We start from the raw sequence: 23,533 nt of genomic DNA, 5'->3' as shown, positions 1-23,533 counted from the left end.
TATCTTGGGATTATTATTCTTGTTCTATGTACCAAACGACCCCTAAGAGTGATGAGAAACCTTAATTCTGAGCTTGAAGTAGTACTATCACTTTACCCCAAATTTGCTGATCCTTTTTCCTTTTTGAATGTACAGTATGTGGTAATTTCACAGTTCAGCAGAACCAATTTCCTCTAACTTGAACATCTGTTGTGTCGCCTATGAACAAGCTAGAAGTGAAAAATAATCATAGCTGCCACTAAAATATAGCATTATTTGTGAAATGTGTACGAAAAGTTGTCAAACTTATAATTTTGACAATACCTTTGTGGAAAATTTTCAAATTTATCTTTTCGCAATACCTTTATGGAATTTTTTTACGGATTTATAATAGTTAACCCTAGAGAGTATTCCATTCAGAGAAGAGAGAAGTGAGATTATGCAATTAGTTTAACCACTATTAGTCTTTTTAAGCTTGGAAATTATGCTTCTACTTATTATCGCACTCACATGTAAAGAGTTAAAATGCAAGGTGTTCAAAACTGTTTGTGAGTGCTGTTCGTTTAATTTTGCAAATAACAGAACACAGAGGTATTTTGTATTTTATCCGCCAACAAGTAATATGGGGAAAAACAACAAGAAAAAGGAGGTGGGTTATGGTGGTTAATGCAGAATAGTTTAATTATTTGAATCACCTCAATGCAAAATTGTTAATAGAGCAGATTGGCTATAGAGGATTTTGGATGTTATGTTCTATTTCTAACTCGTAATATAGGTATTAGTTATTGGTACTTTGATCATGTGAGAATGGTACGGGAGAAAAAAAAATATATTATTGATATCACCTATCAAGTGTTTTACAATAGCTCTATTTATAACTTTTACACAATACTTATTCTACTCCTATTCCATATGGGACTAGCGTTATTTACATAACTATCTAACACTTCCCCTCAAGCCCGTGCATACAAAACATATGTAGCGAGCTTGTTACTTATGTAACTAATACGAGGACCAGTGAGAGACGTGGTGAAATATCTGCAAGCTGATTATTCGACTTCACAAACTTTGTAGCAATATCTCATGAGAGTATCTTTTCTCTGACAAAGTGACGATCAATCTCAATGTGTTTTGTTTTCTCATGGAACACCGGATTGAGCTTGACACTGGACTTCCTTTGCAGGGTAATTCTCTTAATGGCCAGCAGTTGGTCGCTCTTTGTACCGCCGACAACAAGCCACCATCCTTCTTCATTGGTTGTGGGATATCTAGGTGCAAAAACAGGTCCAACCTCTGTTCTACCCTCAAGATCTCGCTCAAGGGTTACCTGCACACTCACATTGTCTCCAGCACTCACATTATCACGGTTCAACACATCATATGTCAAATCAATGTTTGGAAACCGATTACAAAACCGGGCAACATCCATAAGCTGTAAGTCCGACATTTGCAAGAGCTCACGCCTCTCGTCATCTTCCATCTCCACTAAATCCAACACTGTCTCTGTACTCTTTCCTGGATTTTCTTGGCACTTCTTAGCCAATTCATTTGTAAAATGTGGAACCTGAAGAAGCATCGAGTCACGTTCCCACGTTCCCTGTGTCACCATCTGGCTAACCTCCATTGCTAGAAGTGCTAGACTAAGCCATTTGTTACTGGAAATAACATCAACCATTGCTTGAAGCAGCCTAATAGCAGAAAGAAGCACCTCTTGCTGGTCAGAAGCAAGATTTCCACCCACCACTTGCCTAGAGAAATGGGCTTGTAAAAGAGCATTAGCCTTGGCGTGAGGATCTGTGTATTTCGGATTCTCAAAGGAGAAACGCTGGTGATTAATCAACCTTCTTGTCAACTCCTCTTCACCTAGTCTTATCGGCAACCGTTCATACTCCGACGCTGAAGCCAATATTTCCAATAAGCCCTTCAATTTCGTTTTGGAGGTCAGGGAAGAGCTAAATCGCTCTATTGCCGTGTGACTGATATAATAGTATGACGCTATCATGCCAAGGTTCAGAGGTGAAAGCAAAACGTCATCCTCAACAGCAAGGCATTTGCTTGCCTCCAAGTCACTGATAGCATTCTCCACCAGCTCTGAGAGGTGGTCCGACAGATGCCTGTGACTAACACCCTGCAGATTGTAGTAGTTTGGATTCTGTGTCAGCCTTCTATACATGAAGGTCCATGTTAGGTAATCCACCGCATCCTGCTTGTTCTGAATAACTCCCACGACCACCTCAGCAATCAAATTGTCATGGAGATAGTGTTGCAGATGGCTTTCAACTGGGAATGCATCATACATGAACTTCTTGTAGTAGTCCTTGCGTGGTTCATGGCAAAGGATGACACACTTCCCACAGCTATCTACAAGAGGTCGACTGGCATGACCCATCATCTTCAACAAATCAGTAACTGGATAATCAGTGTGCATATTTTCCCTACCGTCATAGTACTGTGTTCCCGTCACCACCACCAAATGGGCAGATAGTGGTACTTCCCAACACATTGTACTGTTCATCACACATACTTGAATCCATCCAGTTTCAAACAATGTCTTCACTATTTCCTGATCAGTGCCACTCAATCCGTCATGCAAGTAGCCCACACCATACTTGAGTGTCTCTTTCAGCATAGGTTCATTGATCCTCTCGACAAAAAGCTCCAGCTCTTCTGCAGATCGTAGCAGAAACATGGGTGTGTCTTCTCTGTCCATACTAGAATAACTCATCAGATCTACAGCAGTCAAGCGTGCATGCTTCCTCGTGGGGACGTACACAATTGCAGGCTTTCCTTTCCTTGCATGTTTAACAATTGCAGTATATGTATGTTTTGTCATGGCTTGCATCCTAGTTTCAAAGTTAGCAATATCAACACCTTGAATGTGTATATCCAGTGGCACGGGCCTAATGCCAGAAGGAAAGTTGAAGAGCCCATGAGATGTAGCCCCAATCCATTCTCCCAAATCCTTGGCATTAGCTAGGGAAGTTGACAAAGCAACGATGCGGATCTTGTTCTCAACCTGGCATGAAATATGTCTCATCCGAGAAACAATCACCTCCAGGATTGGGCCACCTTGACTACCAATCAGGTGAAATTCATCAATAATGAAAAGACTGACTTGCTGAACATGCTTTCGCTGTTTCCAGCGACGAGATAAAGCATCCCATTTCTCAGGCGTGCTGATAATTAACTGACCCTTCTCTAACAGCTTCAGATCTTTGGAAGTCTCCCCGGTTAGTTTAACAACTCTAATCCCAGAGAGTCTCCAAATTTCTTTTTCCAATCACTGAACCGCTCCTTGGCCAGAGCCTCTAGTGGAGCCACAGTACGACTGATATCAGGTCCTTTCTGATGATTCCTCAATATGGCAAATTCAGCGCAAATGGTCTTCCCACTACCAGTTGGAGCTGCAACCAAGACATTGTCATCTGAATTGTACAAAACCGTGAATACCTGAGTCTGAACCGGATTGAAATGCTTAAAATCTTGATAAAGTGCTTCATATGCTGGATGCCTCAATGCAGTAACTGGCAGAGGTTGTAAGTCTAGTAACTCAGTGGGAGGAAGATATTTTTCTGGCAAAGTCAGGTGTAGGAAAGAGACTGGCAAAACAGTCTCAGACCCTAACCACCTGTCAGAGACAACACGAACGAAATACTGAAGGGGCAATGGCTCATATATTGGGACTGTGAAGTTCAAAGTATGGTCTTCATCAATATACTGCTTCTTCAGCATGAAATATTCATGATGAGGAATATATTCCCCATCATTGTCTTCAACAATCACCCAGAAAGGTTCTACAAAACCATGGACCGTGTCCTCCCACTGGAAATCCGGTGTAATGGTCAATTCTACCCTCAAGACTGACCGGGTAATTGGCTGAACATGTGCTGCGAGGTTGAGCTTCGGGAACTGATGAATACACTTGTGTAACGTTCTACCCTTCTTCGGGAACCGGATAAGCTCTCCCAACTCTTGTAATGAAAGATCGTAATAACGCTCCCAAGCAAGATCTTTCTTCTCCAACTTCATCAAGATCTCATTTGGAATGCCGTGGAATTGGCGGAGTGGTGTCTGTACGCTCCACATCCTCTTACTTATCATTTTGCACCATTTCAAGGCCTTCTCAGCTAACTTAGCCCACCCTCTCTTCAGAACAATCTCAAAAAGGGCTCGCATCAGACGCGCAGCACTTTGAGATATATAAACCATGTCGGATGACAGAGACAACCCTTCAAGCTTCAGCCGTGAAATATACGCCTGCAGTAGAACATTAATCTTGGCGCTAGGCTCCTCAAGACTCTCTTTTATCGGAATAGGGACACGATCGGAATAGGGACACGATCTAGAAGCTTTGCCAATTCTATTTTCTCATCTTGTCTGATTGTTACATATTTGAATTCCTCACTAAGAGAGAAAAGCCTACAAAGTTCAATATCACCCGTGATGGGCTTCAAATGCTCATTGTACGTGGAAATTGTCCCATGAGTTATGTAATAATAGCTCGCAATGCGCCCCAGGTCAGTCACCTGGAAATATCCACTTCTCTTATCATACTTAACCAAGTTAATGTTGTTCCTCCTGTATTTGTAAAATAATGATTATGGAAATTAAAACGTTAGCTTATTAACGTAAATATAAATGATACAAATGAAACACAAATTAATTCGACCCCACTGAATTCACAGTGTTTCCTTAAGGAATTTAATCCAGGATAGAACGAATTATACACTGGTGTAGCGGTACTTCAAACCCCAATGTTTCAGCGAACACAAAGTTCGGCAGCAAATCACACTTACTGTTGCTTTCTTAGTAGTTTAAAAAAAATGCAGAACAAGGGAGGAGAAGTCAGAAAGTCGTATGGAAAATCTGAGAGGAAGGAGTGCAAAGTATAGCTAACGTTGAGTTATCGGTGAAGAGAAGATCAATTGCTCTCAAGTTTTCAGTGTGTCTTCAACAGGCTGCTTGCACCCTCTATTTATAGTGCAATTAGCTGCTAAAAATGGACCCGCTGCTACTCATGAAGTGGAGCACTTGGCCATGGTGGACAGAGCACCAGGCTGTTTACTAATGGAGCAATCAATATGGCAATGGTGGCTGGAGCACTACTCATGGTGGAATGAGCACTTGCTCATTAATATTCACGGATTGGAAAACATCCGTTACAAACACGGATAATATTACGTTAATATTCACTATTAACAAATAAATTTGGTCCAAAAAATTAATCAATCAATCGATCATTTGACCAAATCCAAATCCAAATCCGAAGTCGAAGCCGAAGCCGTAGCCGTAGCCGTAGCCGAAGTCGAGCCGAGCGAGCGAGCGACGACGACGGCGCGAAGCTTGCCTTCTTCCTAACTCTTTAAGAGCTACATGAAGTTCATTTGTATATAAACCCACCAAACTCCTTTTCCTCTACCAATGAGGGATAATGTCTCATTAAAAAGAGAGGGAAACTTAAAATTTTACTCAAAATTTTCATTTCCCTCCATTTTCCATTCATACTCTTTTTAATATCTTTCCATATTAAAAAGAAACTCAACAATCCCTCACATGAATGGGGAATGGCTATATCACGGAAGTATGCATGAAGACTTGTGTGATTTGCAAGCAAGGATTAATTGCATCTGGATAAGTAGGTTTCCCTTTGAACTTTCCGTAGTGAACTTATGTCGGATATACTCGGTCAATCGGTAGATTTGATATCTTTGAACCATCGAACTTTAGTGTATACCTAGACAACCATAAGTCACACAATCAACCCTTATCCGTCTTTGGTTCTCATTGTTGTGTTCGTTTCAGCCATGAACACCGCCTGGTTTCATAAGTGCGTAGAGAATTGGCCTTGCAAAATTCTCCTTGAAGCGGCTAACACTTCACACTTACATAGGTGATTTCTAAACGTGTCATCCCGTAGATACACTATTTGATATACCCCGTATCAAATTTAGAAATCATTAAAAAGCCTTCATGCTTTATCCTTGGTACTGAACATTGTCTCATCACGAGAATGGACCAAAATTTTTGTTGACAATATTGAACCGTCATTAATGACTTTGTTTGATCTCCTTGAACCTAGATCTTGGGATCTCCAGTCTTCTAGGTAGAGTTACCACCACAATGACTTGTTCTCGGCCATAGTCCCATTCCCCTCGATGATTTCTCAACTACCTCTCTAGTTAGGCCTTTTGTAAGTGGATCCGACACATTATCACTTGACTTTACATAGTCAATCGTGATAATTCCTCTAGAGAGAAGTTGCCTAACGGTTTTATGTCTTCGTCGTATATGACGAGATTTACCGTTATACATAACGCTTCCAACCCTTCCAATTGCCGTTTGGCTATCACAGTGTATGCATATTAGTGCCAACAGTTTGGGCCAAAATGGAATGTCTTCCAAGAAATTCCGGAGCCATTCAGCTTCTTCACCGGCTTTATCTAAGGCTATGAACTCAGCCTCCATTGTAGAGCGGGCAATACAAGTTTATTTGGAGGACTTCCAAGATATCGCTCCTCCACCAATAGTGAATACATATCCACTTGTGGACTTCGAATCAGTTGAACCGGTGATCCAATTTGCATCACAATATCCTTCAATCACCGCAGGATATTTACTGTAGTGCAAATCAAAGTTTTGGGTATGTTCTAAGTATCCCAAAACTCGTTTCATTGCCATCCAATGAGATTGATCTGGATTGCTCGTGTATCGACTTAGTTTACTTATAGCACAAGCTATATCTGGTCGTGTACAATTCATGATGTACATTAAGCATCCCAACACACGAGCACAATCCAATTGTGATATGCTTTGGCCTTTATTCTTTGCTAGTGCAAGATTTACGTCAATTGGAGTCTTTGCAACTTTAAAGCCCAAGTGCTTGAATTTTTCAAGTACTGCCTTAATATAATGAGATTGTGACAATGCCAGACCTTGAGGAGTCTTTTGGATCTTAATCCCTAGAATTAAATCCGCAATTCCCAAGTCCTTCATATCAAACTTGCTAGTTAGCATACGCTTAGTAGCATTTATGTTGGCGATGTTATTACTCATTATCAGCATATCATCCACATATAGGCAAACAATGACTATGTGATTTGGAACATTTTTAATGTACACACATTTATCACATTCATTTATCTTAAAACCATTTGACAACATTGTTTGGTCAAATTTCGCATGTCATTGTTTGGGTGCTTGTTTTAGTCCGTAAAGGGACTTAACAAGTCTACATACCTTATTTTCTTTACCTGGAACCACAAACCCTTCAGGTTGTTCCATGTAAATTTCTTCCTCCAACTCTCCATTTAAGAAGGTCGTTTTAACATTCATTTGATGAATTTTAAGACCATACACTGCAGCCAATGCTACTAACATCCGTATGGACATAATCCTTGTAACTGGGGAGTATGTATCAAAGTAGTCAAGACCTTCTCGTTGTCTATACCCTTTGACAACAAATCTTGCCTTAAATTTATCAATAGTACCATCATCTTTCATTTTTCTCTTAAAAATCCATTTAGAACCCAAAGGTTTATTTCCAGGAGGAAGATCAACCAATTCCCATGTATGGTTGTTCAAAATGGATTCTATTTCACTATAGACTGCCTCTTTTCAAAACAATGATTCCGAAGAAGACATAGCTTCTTTAAATGTTCGAGACTCATTTTCCAATAAGAAAGTCACAAAATCTGGTCCAAACGAAGTAGACGTTCTTTGACGTTTACTGCATCTTGGATCCCCCTGATTAAATGTACTTTCTTTTGTTTCTTCCCGAGGTCGTTTAGATCCTTCACCAATCGACTCGCATTCCTTTTTTATATGGATATATATATTCAAAGAACTCAGCATTATCTGATTCTATAACCGTATTGTTATGAATGTCAGGATTTTTTTATTTATGAACCAGAAATTGATATGCTTTACTATTGGTCGCATATCCAATGAAAACGCAATCAACTGTTTTCGGTCCTATTTTTACCCTTTTGGTTTTATGAACTTGCACTTTTGCTAAACACCCCCCACTTTAAAATAATTTAAGTTGGGCTTCCTTCCTTTTCCATTTTTCATATGGAATGGATTGTGTTTTGCTATGGGGTACTCGATTTAGTATTCGGTTAGCCGTAAGAATGGCTTCCCCCCACAAGTTCTGTGGCAAACCAGAACTTATCAACAATGTGTTCATCATCTCTTTTAATGAACGATTCTTTCTTTCCTTAATCCCATTGGATTGGGGCGTGTAAGGGGCTGTTGTTTGATGAATAATTCCATATTCTAAATATATTTGTTCAAAAGGAGTTTCATATTCACCACCCCTATCACTTCTTATCATTTTGATTTTCTTGTTAAGCTGCGTTTCAACTTCATTTTTGTATTGCTTGAATGCGTCTATTGCTTCATCTTTACTATTAAGTAAGTAAACATAGCAATATCGAGTACTATCGTCAATAAAAGTTATAAAATACTTCTTTCCACCGTGAGATGGTATTGATTTCATGTCACAAATATCTGTGTGAATTAAGTCTAAAGGATTTGAATTCCTTTCAACCGACTTATAAGGATGTTTAACATACTTAGATTCCACACATATAGGATATTTTAATTTTTCGCATTCAAACTTAGGCAATACTTCCAAGTTAATCATTTTTCGCAAGGTTTTATAATTGACATGACCTAAACGTACATGCCATAAATTATTTGACTCAAGTAAGTAAGAAGAAGCTGAAGTTTTATTATTAGTTTCAACAACTATTACATTCAGCTTGAAAATGCCCTCAGTAAGGTAACCTTTTCCTACAAACATTTCATTCTTACCAATCACTACCTTGTCAGATACAAAAACGCACTTGAAACCGTGCTTTACAAGAAGTCCAGTAGAGACTAAGTTCTTCCTAATCTCGGAAACATGAAGGACGTTGTTCAAAGTCATGACCTTGCCAGAAGTCATCTTGAGAAATATCTTACCGTATCCTTCAATTTTTGTTGTAGTAGCATTTCCCATAGAGAGCGTCTCTTCGGGTCCAGCAGAAGCATATGTAGAAAATGCTTCCCTCACAGCACAAACATGGCGAGTGGCTCCAGAATCAATCCACCACTCCTTTGGGTTTCCTATCAGGTTGCATTCAGAAAGCATGGCGCACAAGTCATCAACATCATCATGCTTTTATACCATGTTTGCTTGACCCCTTTGCTTGTCTTTCTTCCGAGCACGACACTCCATAGATTTGTGTCCGGTTTTCCCACAGTTGTAGCAGTTTCCACTGAACCGCTTCTTGCTTGGGTTGTATTTCGGACCAGAAGCCTTCTTTCTCTTTTTGTTATCTTCAACAATATTTGTTCCCATTATTGTTGAATTTCCACGGCCTCTCCTTTCAGCAGCTTTATTGTCCTCTTCGATTCTCAATCGAACAATGAGATCTTCAAGGGACATCTCCTTTCGTTTATGTTTCAAATAATTTTTGAAGTCCTTCCACAATGGAGGCAACTTCTCAATTATTGCTGTTACTTGGAATGCTTCATTGATGACAAGACCTTCAATGAAAATTCCGTTAGTAAAATTACTAAAAAATTTACTTTCAACATCAGTATTCATTTGAAATATACCTTCAGTAAGTAGATCATGAATAATCACTTGCAATTCCTGGACTTGGGTAATAACAGACTTGCTATCTACCATTTTGTAGTCCAAAAATTTTGCAGCGACGAATTTCTTCATCCCGGCATCTTCAGTTTTGTATTTCTTTTCAAGCGCATTCCACAATTCTTTTGATGTCTCCACGCCACTGTATACATTATACACATTATCCTCCAGTCCGCTAAAAATATAATTCCTGCACAAGTCAGAATGCTTCCACGCCTCAATCACGAGAAAGCTTTCATTCTTTGGAGTTTCATCTGGAAGATCAGGAACATCTTCCTTGATGAACTTCTGTAGACATAACGTAGTCAAGTAGAAGAACATCTTCTGCTGCCAGCGCTTGAAATCCATCCCAGAAAATTTTTCGGGTTTCTCTACCGGTGCCAACGCCGGAGTTCGACTTGTCGATGCGTTGGCAGTCATCATCGGAACAACTTGATTTCCGTCATTCGTCATTTTTTTTTTCTGAAAAAAAAAATGACACAAACAAACATTTAATAAACGTTTAAAACTGGAGTGAAAAATCACGTAGATTTTAATCTCCAACAAAATGCCACGAAGGCTTTACTCTCCAAATGGGAGTACACAAAACCATAAAGGTTTTAAGTTTCCAGAATAATAAGAATAACACAAATACAGAAATTAAAATTTCTAAATTCCTTAAGCTTGTTGTTCCTCCTGTATTTGTAAAATAATGATTATGGAAATTAAAACGTTAGCTTATTAACGTAAATATAAATGATATAAATAAAACACAAATTAATTCGAGCCCACTGAATTTACAGTGTTTCCTTAAGGAATTTAATCCCCTCCTAGTACCCAAGGTTATGGATTATTTCCTCCCAGGATAGAACGAATTATACACTGGTGTAGCGGTACTTCAAACCCCAATGTTTCAGCGAACACAAAGTTCGGCAGCACACTTACTGTTGCTTTCTTAGTAGTTTAAAAACAATGCAAAACAAGGGAGGAGAAGTCAGAAATTCGTATGGAAAATCTGAGAGGAAGGAGTGCAAAGTATAGCTAACGTTGAGTTTTCGGTGAAGAGAAGATCAATTGCTCTCAAGTTTTCAGTGTGTCTTCAACAGGCTGCTTGCACCCTCTATTTATAGTGCAATTAGCTGCTAAAAATGGACCCGCTGCCACTCATGAAGTGGAGCACTTGGCCATGGTGGACAGAGCACCAGGCTGTTTACTAATGGAGCAATCAATATGGCAATGGTGGCTGGAGCACTACTCATGGTGGAATGAGCACTTGCTCATTAATATTCACGGATTGGAAAACATCCGTTACAAACACGGATAATATTACGTTAATATTCACTATTAACAAATAAATTTGGTCCAAAAAATTAATCAATCAATCATTTGACCAAATCCGAATCCGAAGCCGAAACCGTAGTCGTAGCCGAAGCCGAGCCGGCCGAGCGACAACGACGGTGCGAGGCTTGCCTTCTTCCTAACTCTTTAAGAGCTACATGAAGTGCATTTGTATATAAACCCACCAAACTCCTTTTCCTCTACCAATGAGAGACAATGTCTCATTAAAAAGAGAGGTAAAACTTAAAATTTTACTCAAAATTTTCATTTTCCTCCATTTCCCATTCATCCTTTTTTTAATACCTTTCCATATTAAAAAGAAACTCAACAGTTACTCTTGTCCAGCAACGTAGCAGCAGAATAAACCAAGTCAGCACGCCTTCCCTCCAAAGCATAATCAGTTTCGAGGGCATCCGCAGCTAGACCATAAAGTGTGGGATTCTGTACCATGCGAACATAGAGGTAAGTATATAGGAGCCACTTGCATGCCTCTTTGACATTCTGTACTGTCCCAAGAACAATCTCTGCATTCAATTGATTAGCCAACTTGGATATAAACTGACTTTCAATAGGAAGCTGTTGATTCATCAAAGAAAGATAATATTGCAGTTCACTGTGTCCAGTTATGATGATTCCTTCACCATAAGTATCATATTGAGGCCTTCCAGCACGGCCAAGCATTTGCATAACATCAAGAGGACTGAGTTCAGTCCATGCTCCTTTTTCAGGATTGTAAATCTTGGTACCTTTTATAATGACAGTATGTACAAGTAAATTTACACCCCATGCTAAAGTTGCAGTTGAGACCAGCACTCGCACATGTCCATCAGCAAAAAGCTCCTCCACAAGCTGCCGATCAGTTCTGACCAATCCCGCATGGTGAATTGCAAAACCATATGGTAAAAGATCTTTGAGACCATTGCTCTTGATAAGCTCAGTTTGAGACTGTAAAATTTCCCGAGTTAAACCATCCTCCTTCAAAAACTTAGTAAGGGTGTCATTACCAAGTGCAGCATGCCGGATTGCTCGAGCTGTTTTAGTTGTTTCCTTCCTAGAATGAACAAAGATAAGCACCTGATGCTTTCCTGCAACACTAATCACCTTCTCATAGCAAATATCATTCATCAACTGGAACCTCTGCAGTGGCTTCTTAACAGTTATTCCAATATACTGTTGTGCCAACGGTACAGGTCTATAGCTATTGTCAAAATGGAAGAGTCCTTTATTCAGATCAACTCGCAAAAACAACGCCACATCCTGATAATTTGGAAGAGTTGCTGACAATCCAACAAGCCGAATATGCTCTTTTGTGATTTCAATCTGTCTGATAGTTCTTGCAATGATACTCTCCAAGACAGGACCTCGATTGTCATGCAGGAGATGTATCTCGTCAATAATAACAAGTTTAACAAGCTGCATATAGGTGCGATCGCCTGACTTTCTGGTGATAATATCCCACTTCTCAGGGGTAGTCACAATAATTTGAGTCTCTTCAATCTGTTGACGAGTTAATGTTTGATCACCGCTCAATTCTTTCACCTTGACACCGTAATGTTCCAAACGCTTGGAGAGATTGCCAACCACTTCAGAAACAAGGGCTTTCATAGGTGCCACATACACAATCTTATAATTGGTGTGGTTGAATGATCCATCTAAGTTGCGGTTTAGAGCGATTTGCTGAAGTATAGTGAGCATAGCTACATTGGTCTTCCCAGCACCTGTTGGAGCACAGAGCAAGATGTTCTCTGGGGAAAAGAGGGCAGTCTCATATACTTTACTCTGAACCCTATTCAATTGGGTCACCCCACTGAACGCTGGTTGAGCCCTCTCTGGAATGGAGGACATCTTCACAAGCTCTTCTCCAGGGACTAGTGGCTTTGGCTTCAGTGCTGGCACGTGAACTTCCTCGTACCCCTTCTTATGATTCCTATAAGACCCCAGTGGAAGCTCGCATTTTGCATTTGCCATCGACAGACTACCTTGATGAAATGCAAGGCTGTCAAGATCAAGCAGCTGGCGTTGCCCCATTAACCAAGCATTATCATTATTTCTGTCACCATCTTTGAGATGCCGAGCCTCTTCCCTAATGTTTTTCTGCAGCTGCCTCTCTTTTGCAGTAGCCCTAGTAGCATACAACAGCTCTAGTACCGCGGCATGATCTGGCCCCAACCGCAACATCTCTTGTTCAATTTCCTTCCTTTTCGCTTGGTCTTCAGCCCGTGCAAGACGGGTACTGTTGGACTTTAAGCCATTGGGCTTTAAAGTAGAAGAAGTGTGAATTGGAAATGGAGGGAAATAAAATGGAGGGAAAATGAAAAATTTGAAGAAGTGAACTTTTGTCTTGCACTTTGTCCCTCATTGGTGAGGAACAACCATATTTGTGTGCTTATATATAGAATCACTTCTTAAAGCTCTTAAAAGGAGTTGAAGAGAATGAACCCTCGCGTCGTCGTCGTCGTCGCTCACTCTGCTCGGCTTTGGATTTGGAAAAACGATCGATAAGATTATTTTTTGGACAAAATTTATTTAATTATTTAATAATTAATTAAATGTCAAGTCACTGCTGAAAATACGCCAGAATCTTGCTGAAGATTCAGAGAGCCTATCAGCCGCGGTCGTTGTGTAACCGCGGCAGGCAGATTCAGAGAGATCGATAAGATTATTTTTTGGACAAAATTTATTTAATTATTTAATAATTAATTAAATGCCAAGTCACTGCTGAAAATACGCCAGAATCTTGCTGAAGATTCAGAGAGCCTACCTGACCGCGGTTCTGCCGCGGTCGCGGTGGAACTGCGGCAGGCAGATTCAGAGAGCCTATTTGACCGCGTTTATGCCGCGGTCGCGGTAGAACCGCGGCAGGCAGCGTATTCTTCTGAAAAGACACTTTTTCTAGACACCTCTTCTGATAATTGCCTATAAATTCTGAGGCAAGGCTCTATTTTCTACACACGAAAAACACTCCAGAACTTCTTTCTTTCTGAATACACTACATCCTAATTCGCAGTCTCTCTCTCTCAAATTCGTAAGTGTGATTTTGCTCCGTTCTTTGAGTTCGTTGGTATCCTGCAGTTTGTATTGCCACTGTTGCAGGAAGGTTTATTCCGTTTTATCCTGGGAGGATTTAATCCATTACCTTGGCAACTTGTGAGGGGGTTAAAATTCCTTAAGGACACATAAGAAAATTGTGGACTCGGAATATTTCTGATTCTTTATTGTTTTCTAGATTTCTTTATTCTTCGAACAGTTTTGTTTTCTGTTTTTTGTTTTAACACAGTAACGCTTACAAGCTTAAGGAATTTTACAATTACTAACATTTCTGTGTTAATTATTAAACTGTTTTCTATATACTCTGTTGGAGACTAAAGCCTTGTTGCTTTCTACTCCTATAATTGTTTCTGTCCGGTTTAAAGTACATAAAAAAAACTTTGCCGGAATAATAAACGTACGGGTTTGAAGTATATAAAAACTTCACCATTGTTACGTGTTGTATGTTTGGTTTGGTATTCAGTTTGAAGATATCAAAACTTCACTGATTTAATAAGTTCTGTATTGTTTTCAACTTTACAGAAATATGACGAATGAAAACCAAACTAATGGAAGTATTGCGGGAACGGGTGCTACTGTTATGAGTGTTGCTGCTTCGTCAAGCTGTTCTACTCCTGCTCATGCTATGGCACTGGCAGAAAACTCGAAAAGTTTTCCGGTATTGACTTCAAACGCTGGCAAATGAAGATGCTCTTCTATCTTACTACGTTGAGTTTGCAACGTTTCATCAAGGAGGATCCTCCGGTCATGGCTGAAAATACTTCGGATGATGAACGACTTGTTGTAACTGAAGCATGGAAACATTCTGATTTCTTGTGCAAAAACTACATATTGAGTTGTTTGGAAGATGGCTTGTACAATGTCTATAGTGTCATAGAAAAATTCAAAAGCATTATGGAATGCGCTTGAGAAGAAGTACAAGACTGAGGATGCCGGACTTAAGAAGTTCGTGGCTGCAAGGTTTTTGGATTTCAAGATGATTGACACTAGGTCAGTCATAACTCAAGTCCAAGAATTACAAGTCATTGTGCATGACCTCTTTGCTGAAGGTATGACCCGAATCAATAATTTTATTAATAAGATTTATCTTATTATTAATTATGAATTTGTTATTGAAGATATGGTCATAAATGAGGCCTTTCAAGTCGTTGCTTTCATTGAGAAGTTACCTCCGTTGTGGAAGGATTTTAAGAACTATCTTAAACACAAGCGGAAGGAGATGACACTAGAAGACTTGATTGTTCGTTTGAGGATAGAAGAAGACAAAAAAAATGCTGAAAAGAAGTCACGTGGAAACTCGACAATAATGGGGGAAAACGTTGTTGAGGAGGCGCCACAAAATAAGAAGAGGAAGAAGGCTTCTGGACCAAAGAATTACCCAAGCAAGAAAAAGTTCAAGGGTAATTGCCACAACTGTGAAAAATCTGGGCATAAGGTCGTGGATTGTCGTGCGCCAAAGAATGATAAGAAGAAAAAGAATCAAGCTAACATGGTTGAAGATGAAATGGAGGACTTATGTGCCATATTGTCTAAATGCAACTTGGTAGGAAATCCAAAAGAATGGTGGATAGATTCTGGAGCCACCTGCCATGTTTGTGCTAACAAGGAGTTATTTTCTTCTTATGCCCCCGCAGGACCCGACGAGACAATCTTTATGGGAAATTCATCTATGGCCAAAATTGAAGGAGTTGGCAAGATTGCATTGAAGATGACGTCGGGAAAAATAGTGACTCTAAACCAAGTCCTCCATGTTCCAGAAATTCGCAAGAATCTTGTGTCTACCTCACTTCTTGTCAAGAATGGATTCAAATGTATTTTTGTTTCTAATAGTGTTGTACTAAGTAAGAACGATGTATATGCAGGAAAAGGTTACCTAAATGAGGGCCTTTTTAAGCTAAATGTAATAGCAGTTCCTATCAATAAAGTGAATGTTTCTTCTTATTTACTTGAGTCAAACACTTTATGGCATTCGCGTTTAGGTCACGTAAACTTCAAAACATTACGAAAGATGATAAATCTAGAAGTATTACCAAAAATTGATTGCATTAATTCCAAATGTCAAATATGTGTGGAATCAAAGTATGCTAAGCATCCTTATAAGTCCGTTGAAAGGAATTCAAGTCCTTTAGACTTAATTCACATAGATATTTGCGACATGAAGTCAACACTATCTCGCGGTGGGAAAAAGTATTTTATTACTTTTATTGACGGATAGCACGAGATATTTCTATGTTTATTTACTTAATAGTAAAGATGAGACAATTGATGCTTTCAAGCAATACAAGAGTGAAGTTGAAACACAACTAAACAAAAAGATCAAAATGATAAGAAGTGATAGGGGTGGCGAATATGAATCTCCTTTTGAAGAAATTTGTTTGGAAAATGGCATTATTCACCAAACAACTGCCCCTTACTCTCCACAATCTAATGGAATTGCGGAGAGGAAGAATCGAACGTTGAAGGAGATGATGAATGCATTACTAATAAGTTTTGGCTTACCACAGAACTTGTAGGGGAAGCTATATTTACAGCTAACCGGATAATCAACCGTGTACCTCATAGTAAAACACAGTCCATTCCTTATGAAAGTGGAAAGGAAGGAAGCCTAGCTTGAAATACTTCAAAGTGTGGGGGTGTTTAGCTAAGGTACAAGTTCTTAAACCTAAAAGGGTTAAGATAGGTCCAAAAACGGTTGATTGTGTGTTTATTGGATATGTAACCAATAGCAAGGCATATCGTTTTCTGGTTCATAAATCAGAAAATCCTGAGATTCACATTAATACGATAATAGAATCAGATAATGCTGAATTCTTTGAAACTATTTATCCATATAAAAAGCAAAGTGAAGTGACCTGCCAAAAGTCAAAACGACCTCGGGAGGAAATAACATATGGTATGCCTAATGAAGAAAATCCAAGAAGAAGTAAACGTCAAAGGATATCTACTTCATTCGGTCCAGATTTTCTGACTTTTCTGTTAGAAAATGAGCCTCATACCTTCAAGGAAGCAATGTCTTCCTCAGAAGCACAATATTGGAAAGAAGCTGTCAATAGTGTAATAGAATCCATATTGAGAAATCATACCTGGGAATTGGTTAATCTTCCTCCAGGTAACAAAACGTTGGGTTCTAAATGGATTTTCAAGAAGAAAATGTAGGACGATGGTAGTATTGACAAATACAAGGCAAGACTTGTTGTCAAAGGATTTAGACAATGAGAAGCTCTTGACTATTTTGACACATACTCGTAGGTAACAAGAATTACATCCATTCGGATGCTAATAGTGTTAGCCGCCTTGTATAGTCTTCAAATTCATCAAATGGATGTAAAAACAGCATTCTTAAATGGTGATCTTGAGGAAGAAATTTACATGAACCAACCTGAAGGGTTTGTGGTTCCGGGAAAAGAAAAGAAGGTGTGTAGACTTGTCAAGTCCCTTTATGGACTAAAACAAGCACCCAAGCAATGACATGCGAAATTTGACCAAACAATGTTGTCAAATGGTTTTAAGATTAATGAATGTGATAAATGTGTTTACATTAAGAACGTTCCAAATCATATAGTCATTGTTTGCTTATATGTTGATGATATGCTAATAATGATCAAAGACATTGCCGACATTCAAGCTACTAAACGTATGCTTGCTAGTAAGTTTGATATGAAAGACTTAGGAGTTGCCGATGTAATTCTAGGAATTAAAATCCAGAGGACTCCTCAAGGTCTAGCTTTGTCTCAGCCACATTACGTGAAAATGGTACTGGAAAAATTCAAACACTTGGAATTTAGAAGTGCAAGAACTCCAATTGACTTAAACCATCATCTTATAAAGAATAAAGGTGAAAGTACGTCTCAATTAGAGTATGCTCATGTGTTGGGAAGCTTAATGTACATCATGAACTGTACACGACCTGATATAGCTTGTGCAATAAGTAAACTTAGTCGATTCACAAGTAATCCCAACAAACATCACTGGGTGGCAATGAAACGAGTTCTGGGATACTTGGAGTATACCCAAGACTACACCTTGCACTACAATAAATATCTTGCGGTTATCGAAGGATATAGTGATGCAAATTAGATAACCGGCTCAACAGAAACAAAGTCCACAAGTGGATATGTTTTTACTGTTGGTGGAGGAGCAGTATCTTGTAAATATTCCAAACAGACGTGTATCGCTCGTTCTACAATGGAATCAGAGTTTATAGCTTTGGATAAAGTTGGTGAAGAAGCTGAATGGCTTTGAAATTTCTTAGAAGAGATTCCGTTCTGGCCAAAGCCTTTGGCTCCTATTTGTATACATTGTGATAGTGAGGCTGCCATAGGACGAGCAGGGAGTGTTATGTACAACGTAAAGTCTCGTTATATACGACGAAGACATAACACCGTTAGATACCTACTTTCTAGTGGAATTATCACTATTGATTATGTAAAATCAAAGGATAATGTGGTGGATCCGCTTACAAAAGGCTTAACTAGAGAGGGAGTTGAGAAATCATCTAAGGGAATGGGACTATGGCCGAGGACAAGTCAACATGGCGGTAACTCTACCTAGAATTTTGGATGTTCCGAGATCTAGGTTCAAGGAGCTCAAACAAAGTTGTGATTGACCGGTTCAACATTGTCAAAATTAAATCTTTGGTTCATTCTCGTGATGAAGACAATGTTCAGTAACAAGGATAGAACTTTACACGTTCTTTAATGATTACCAAAGTTTGATGAGGTATCTATCAAATAATGTCAATCTAAAGGATTACACATTTAGGAATCACCTACGTAAGTGTGAAGTGTAAGCCACTTCAAGGAGAATTCTGTAAGGCCAATTCTCTACGCACTTATGAGACCAGGCGGTGTTCATGGCTAAAACGAACACAACAATGAGAACCAAAAGACGGTTAAGGGTTGGTTGTGTGACATATGGTTGTCTAGGTATACACTAAAGTTCGACGGTTCAAAGATATCAAATCTACTGATTGACCGAGTATATCCGACATATGTTCACTACGGAAAGTTCAAAGGGAAACCTGCTTATCCAGATGCAATTAATCCTTACTTGCAAAATCACATAGCTTTTATCTATGATCTTTCTTGATACAGCCATTCCCATTCATGTGGGGGATTGTTGGACTTTAAGCCATTGGGCTTTAAAGTAGAAGAAATGTGAATTGGAAATGGAGGGAAATAAAATGGAGGGAAAATGAAAAATTTGAAGAAGTGAACTTTTGTCTTGCACTTTGTCCCTCATTGGGGAGGGACAACTGCATTTGTGTGCTTATATATAGATTCACTTCTTAAAGCTCTTAAAAGGAGTTGAAGAGAATGAACCCTCGCGCTGTCGCCATCGTCGCTCGCTCGGCTCGGCTTTGGCTTTGGATTTGGATTTGGATTTGGATTTGTCAAATGATCGATCGATAAGATTATTTTTTGGACAAAATTTATTTAATTATTTAATAATTAATTAAATGCCAAGTCACTGCTGAAAATACGCCAGAATCTTGCTGAAGATTCAGAGAGCCTATCTGACCGCGGTTCTGCCGCGGTCGCGGTGGAACCGCGGCAGGCAGATTCAGAGAGCCTATTTGACCGCGGTCGCGGTAGAACTGCGGCAGGCAGCGTATTCTTCTGAAAAGGCACTTTTTCCAGACACCTCTTCTGATAATTGCCTATAAATTCTGAGGCAAGGATCCATTTTCTACACACGAAAAACACTCCAGAACTTCTTTCTTTCTGAATACACTGCATCCTAATTCGCAGTCTCTCTCTCAAATTCGTAAGTGTGATTTTGCTCCGTTCTTTGAGTTCGTTGGTATCCTGCAGTTTGTATTGCCACTGTTGCAGGAAGGTTTATTCCGTTTTATCCTGGGAGGATTTAATCCATTACCTTGGCAACTTGTGAGGGGTTTAAAATTCCTTAAGGACGCACAAGAAAATTGTGGACTCGAAATATTTCTGATTCTTTATTGTTTTCTAGATTTCTTTATTCTTCTAAAGTTTTGTTTTCTATTTTTTGTTTTAACACAGTAACGCTCACAGGTACACCATACTACCTTTAGCCGGTTCCACAGAAGATATTTGATGAGAGTGAACTTATCAAATTGGAGATGCAACAGGAGCTTGGTTTCTACTTCACGATCGTCGCCTTCAGCAAGAGTTTTGAGAACCTCATCAGCAAGCTTTTGGCTCAGTTGCGGATCGATATGGTGCTCATAAGCTTGAGAGATCTTTATTTGAAGCCAATAAGCATCTACGTCTTGAACATTCAAGGAGATTCCAACATCCGCCTCACGCATCTCGTAATCAGCAATGATAGGCATAGTACCAGAAGAGTCGGTATCCAGCACATCATTGTCCTCCTCCTCTTCATCATCAAGGTCACTCTCTTCTTCTTCTTCTTCTTTTTCTTCATTGTCCTCAAACTGAACAGCTACACCAACATCATCATTCAGAGGTGCATCGCCATCGCCATCACCTTGATAATCAGTGATGAGTCGCCCAATGGACACCAACTGGTCAAACACCTGATTTGATACGGAATTTAACAGGTTTTCAATCAGGTCTTTCTTCTTATCAGAGTTAGTAAAGTAGTCATTTTTTAAGACAGTCAATATCTCATCAGCTGCAGCAATAACAATATTCAATGGTTGGCCACCAAGTTGCTGCTGAATGAGGCTGAGCAGGGCCTCATAAGCAGCCCTAGCTTGCTTGGTTTTAGGCTGGTAAACACCATCTTCCTCAGTTGAAGTAAGAACACTTTCAAGTAACCATCTCTTCTTGCTTTGCCTATGCCAATCAGAGACAAGTAGTGGTTCGCGCTTCCTAGCAGCCTTGTCAGGTCTACCCTTGTAAGCACGATCGCCAAATGTTTTGGGGTCTATTTTCCTATAAAGAGACTCAGGTTCACCTGAGTTGGCTCCGTATTCATACACTTCCAAATGGCCCATCACAAAACCTACACCTAGTCCTAGTTTGAATTTGAATTGCAGGGAGGGAGAATATAAGGGGTGGAGTTCAATCGATGAAATACAATACTCCTACAAAGGATATATATATATATATACTAGTTGGCAGAGGAGCTCAATCCCAATCCCAATTGGCCTACATTGTCGGTTTCAATCCCAATCCCAGTCAGAATTGGATTCGGTTTCAATCCCAATCCCAATTCGATTTGGATTATAAAAAATAAAAATAAAAAACTACGGGAAACAAATAAATTGATACCAAATAAGCATTTAAAATTATGTCATGATTTATGTACTACCTTAAAATTAACGGTGATAATGTAAGCTCCTATAAGTAATGAAACCTAATTTTATTTATCTAACTAGGGAATTTGCCACGCTTCATGCGGTTATAAATGATAACCAGATATTTAGAAATAATTTTATAGATTTAGTTGATATGTGTGTGTGCATGCGCGCGTGCACATATAATTAAACAGCCAATCATTTCGAATAAATATTTTAGCGAAAAATCACAACTCACACGAACTGCATATTTTATTTTTAATATTCAATAAAAATAAAAAAAGAGTTTACACTTACACTTTATTCCTTAGACTCCAAAGTCTGTGCGGGGGTTAATACATGATTCTTTCTCTCTTTATTCCTTAGACTCCAAAGTCGGATCTTGGATTTTAAGATCATGGGTGCACATATGACTTTGACGTAAAGCTAATGCTTGTCATAATGTCAGTGACATAGAAAGATTTAGTGTCTTATGGTTTATTATTAGCTTTAAAAATGTTATTCAAAGAGATAATTAACTATAATCCTGCTAAATTAAATTTATATTTTGATTATTATTATTAATAATAATATTGTACAAGCATTAATGCCGTTAAAACTAAAATTGGTGCAAGTTTTAGAATAAAAAGAAGCACGAAAATATCAAAAAGCTTTGGAGCATGTGATTACTTCTTTATATGTGTAATCCTTACCAAAAAGAAAAAAACTGTATTCCGTTCTAAAAGAAATTGGAGATAGAAGTTCAATAATTTGACCGAAAGAAAATATAATTAAGCAATAATTTGATTGGAATAAAAATAATTAGGCAAGTGTCTTTGTAAAACTTAGAATAGATCTTACACTTACATATATTATTTTCTTTTGTTAATATTAACAGTGAAATAAATTTATAATGGTTTAAAATAAAAATAAATCTTACCTAGAAGTAATCAATGGATAATCGCTAAAATTTCAATTTATCATATACCATGAAGCCTTGGAGAATAAATTGGGTTGAAATTGGTTGCAATCAAGGAGAGAATCAAAGAACAAAAAATGATAAGAAAAGGCAAAAGAAAAAAATATATAATGGTAAAAATAGAAGAAAAGCCAAGCTAAAATCTTAGTATCATATGTGGAAATTGTCTCAAACTGAGGCACCAAATGCCAAATTTGACAATGGGTGCCTTCTACCCTGTGTAGCAAAACATGAAAAATTTTACAATGGAAATCTACTTTTATTTGCAAGCAGGATGGGTTCACGTGCCCCAAGATTCTTAATATGGATACGCCCCTGTAAGACTTCCCTCTACCATCTACTATCAAGTTCTTTTTTTTTTCATTATCACCCTCTTTCCTAATGCTATTTTCTTATATTATATTTTGTCTTTTTTCCTTTTTTTTCTCCGTAATCGTACAGTAACTCTAGAAAAAAACTTTTGCTCCCTTCTTCATGCCAACGAATCTCCCTTTTCTTCTCTCAATTCTTTATAAAAATTCAAAAATTTTGTTTTATTTCTGTATTGATATATCCCGAAAAAAGCTTATAAATAAAAAATAATAACTCAATAAATTAAGAGAAATAATAAGAAATATAACAATTCAATTTTCTTCTACGTGCTGCAGCTGGTTTACATTTTTCTCTTTTTCTATAATACCAATGAATGAATTTTTTTATTATGTTACCTTTCAAGTGGGAGCGTACATGAACCGGCTTAGTTCAATTTTTATTAAAACCAAACCAAATCATTTAAAATCAGTTTGGATTGTTTCAATTTTGTCGAATTTTTAGGGGTTTTCGAGTTTTTTTGTTACATGAATAATATGTCAATCTGACCTTTCGGGTTTTGATGTACACTTTCAAAGCTAACTGAATTTGGTAATTAAACATAAAAATCAATATGATACCTAAGTAATGATATGTTTTATTTAATTTTTAATTCTCGAAACACCACTTTAAATTCGAAAAAGATATAAGAATATAATAATGTGATGGCCCAAAAGGTTATCACTTGCTTTTAAATTGAATTCTATATTTTCGACGCCTTAAAAACCTTATTTAGCATCATCTCGAATTGCATGCACAGTCCGGACGCGTGCCGGAAAGCTTACATGTGAAAATCCGTGAAAAATGATAAATTTTGACTATAAAATGAGTTAATTTGACTTCGGTCAACGTTTTGGGTAAACGGAACCGAACCCATGATTCGATGATTCCAGAGGGTCCGTAAGAAAATATGGTACTTGGACGTATGCCCGGAATCGAATTCCGAGGTCCCAAGCCCGAGAAATGAATTTTTAAAGAAAATTATTTTCTGAAATTGTTTAAA

General features: G+C 38.4%; 1 pseudogene; it reads right to left on the bottom strand.

Annotated features, from left to right (window-relative positions):
• Positions 1-1,060: 1,060 nt before the first annotated feature.
• LOC107771398 (DExH-box ATP-dependent RNA helicase DExH12-like) lies at positions 1,061-20,921 on the bottom strand (annotated as a pseudogene).
• Between the last annotated feature and the right edge of the window lie 2,612 nt (positions 20,922-23,533).

Source organism: Nicotiana tabacum, chromosome 16 (genome assembly GCF_000715075.1).
Source record: "Nicotiana tabacum cultivar K326 chromosome 16, ASM71507v2, whole genome shotgun sequence".
NCBI classification, from domain to species: domain Eukaryota; kingdom Viridiplantae; phylum Streptophyta; class Magnoliopsida; order Solanales; family Solanaceae; genus Nicotiana; species Nicotiana tabacum.
The sequence above is the reverse complement of the archived record's forward strand: the minus strand, read 5'-3'. Positions and strand labels throughout refer to the sequence as shown.